The sequence below is a fragment of the Salvelinus sp. IW2-2015 genome, unplaced genomic scaffold, assembly GCF_002910315.2.
Source record: "Salvelinus sp. IW2-2015 unplaced genomic scaffold, ASM291031v2 Un_scaffold7290, whole genome shotgun sequence".
NCBI lineage: Eukaryota > Metazoa > Chordata > Actinopteri > Salmoniformes > Salmonidae > Salvelinus > Salvelinus sp. IW2-2015.
Window position 1 is genome coordinate 1 of NW_019948550.1, and position 3378 is coordinate 3378.

The following is a 3378-nucleotide window of genomic DNA, read 5'->3' on the forward strand; positions in this document are numbered from 1 at the left end:
GACTGAAATCACTGCAACACTTAACAAAGAGCTGCAGTTAGTTTCAGTGGGTGGCAAGGAATAAGTTAGTCCTAAATATTTCCAAAACTAAGATCATTGTATTTGGTACAAATCTTTCACTAAACCCTAAACCTCAACTACATCTCGTAATGAATAATGTGGAAATTGCTTGGAGTAACCCTGGATTGTAAACTGTCATGGTCAAAACATATTGATACAACAGTAGCTAAGATGGGGAGAAGTCTGTCCATAATAAAGCGCTGCTCTGCCTTCTTAGCAGCACTGTCAACAAGACAGGTCCTACAGGCCCTAGTTTCTACCTTCTTAACAACACTATCAACAAGGCAGGTTCTACAGGCCCTAGTTTCTACCTTCTTAACAACACTATCAACAAGGCAGGTCCAACAGGCTCTAGTTTTGTCGCACCTGGACTACTGTCCAGTCGTGTGGTCAGGTGCCACAAAGAGGGACTCAGAACAGGGCAGCACGGCTGGCCCTTGGATGTACACAGAGAGCTAATATTAATAATATGCATGTCAAKCTCTCCTGGCTCAAAGTRGAGGAGAGATTGACTTCATMACTACTTGTATTTGTGAGAGGTATTGACATGTTGAATGCTCCGAGATGTCTKTTTGAACTACTRGCWCACAGCTCAGACACCCATGCATACCCCACAAGACWTKCCACMAGAGGTCTCTTCACAGTCCCCAAGTCCAGAACAGACTATGGGAGGYGCACAGTACTACAKAGAGCCATGACTACATGGAACTCTATTCCACATCAAGTAACTGACGCCAGCAGTAGAATCAGATTTTAAACAGATAAAAATACACCTTGTGGAACAGCAGGGACTGTGCAGAGACACAAACAAGCACATGCATTCAAACACACGATAACATACGCACTATACACACACGTACACATGGATTTTGTGTTCTAGATAAGTGGTAGTAGAGTTGAGGCCTGAGAGCACACACTTAATATGTTGTGAAATCTGTTATGAATGTATTCTAATGTTTTTAACATGTATAAAACAGCCTTAATGTTGCTGGACCCCAGGAAGAGTAGCTGCTGCCTTGGCAGGAACTAATGGGGATCCATAATAAACCCCAGGAAGAGTAGCTGCTGCCTTGGCAGGAACTAAATGGGGATCCTTAATAAACCCCAGGAAGAGTAGCTGCTGCCTTGGCAGGAACTAATAGATTATGTAACCATTAACAGTACTAGAACCAGGCCATCCCAGACTGTTCTATAGGTTTAAATTAACCAGACTAGAAACCACCCAATCATCAACAGATCTGTTCTATAGGTTTAAATTAACCAGACTAGACCACCGCAATCCAACAGACTGTTCTAATAAGGTTTAAATTAACCAGACTAGAACCAACAACCAATCCAACAGGACTGTTTCTATACAGTTTAAATTAACCAGACTGAACCTCCCAATCCAAACAGACTGTTCTAATAAGGTTTAAAATGAAACCAGACTAGAACCACCCAATCCAACAGAACTGTTCTAATAGGTTTTTTTAAATTAACCAGACTAGACACCACCCAATCCAACAGATGTTCTAGTAGGTTTAAAATTAAACTCCAGACTAGAACCACCCAATCCAACAGACTGTTCCTAAATAGGTTTAAATTAAACCAAACTAGAACCACCCAATCCAACAGACTGTTTCTATAGGTTTTAAATTAACCAGACCAGAACCACCAATCCAACAAGACTAGTTCTAATAGGTTTAATTAACCAGAACTAGAAACCTCCCAATCCAACAGACTGTTTCTAATAGGTTTTTAAATGAACCAGTCTAGAACCACCCAAATCCAACAGACTGTTCTATAGGTTTAAATTAACCAGACTAGAACGCACCCAATCCAAACAGACGGTTCTATAGGTTTAAATGAACCAGAGCTAGAACCACCCAATCCAAACAGACGTTCTATAGGTTTTTAAAAATTAACCAACTAGAACCTCCCAATCCACAGACTGTTCATAGGTTTTAAATGAACAGACTAAGAACCACCCAATCCAAGACTGTTCTATAGGTTAAATTAACCAGACTAGAACCACCAATCCAACAGAACTGTTCTATAGGTTTAAATTAACCAGACTAGAAACCACCCAAACTCCAACAGACCTGTTCTATAGGTTTAAAGATTAAACCAGAGACTAGAACCACCCAACTCCAACAGACGTTCTATAGGTTTAAATTAACAGACTAGAACCACCCAATCCAACAGACACTGTTCTATGGTTTAAAATCTAACCAGACTAGAAACCTCCCAATCTGCAACATGACTGTTCTATGGTTAGACCAGACTCGAACCACCCAATCCAAAGCAGAACTGCTTCTATAGGTTTACAATTAACCAGACTAGAACCACCCATCACAACAGACTGATTTCTATAGGTTTATACCATTAACCAGAACTAGAACCACCCCAATCCAACAGAACTGTCTATTAGGTTTTTTTAAATTAAAAACGCAGACTAAACCTCCCAATCCAACAGACTGTTTTCTACAGTTTAGAATGAACCAGAACTAAACCACCATACCAACAGACTGTGCTATAGGTTTAAATGAAACCATGACTAGACACCACCCCAATCCAACAGACCTGTTCTACCTTAGTTTAACCATATGATTAATCCAGACTAAGAAGCCGCAATCCAACAGACGGTCTGTCTATAGGTTTATATTAAACCAGACTAGAACCTCCCAATCCAACAGAAACTGTTCTAATAGGTTTAAATGAACCAGACTAGAACCACCCAATCAAAACAAGGAACTGTTCTTATAGGTTTAAAATGAACCAGACTAGAACCACCCAATCCAAACAGGACTGTTCTATAGTTTAAATTAAACAAAGACTAGAACCACCCAATCCAACAAGACTGTTCTTATAGGTTTCAAATGAACCAGACTAGAAACCACCCAATCCAACAGACCTGTCTATAGGTTAATTTAACCAGAACTATGAACCACCCAATCCAAACAGACTGTTCTATAGGTTTAATTAACTAGACAGAAACCACCCAATCCACCACAGATCTGTTCTATAGGTTTAAGATAACCAAGACTAGAACCACCCAATCCAACAGACTGTTCTATAGTTTAAATTAACCAGACTAGGAAGCCACCCAATCCAACAGAACTGGTTCTAATAGGTTTAAATTAACCAGACTAAGAACCACCCACATCCAACAGACCTGTTTCCTATAGGTTAAATGAAACCCGACTAGAACCACCCAATCCAAACAGACGTGTTCTATAGGTTCCAAGGCAGCGAGTATCTCTTCCTGGTTTATTTGGATCCCCATTAGTTCCTGCAAGGCAGCAGCTACTCTTCCTGGGTTTTATTATGGCATCCCCA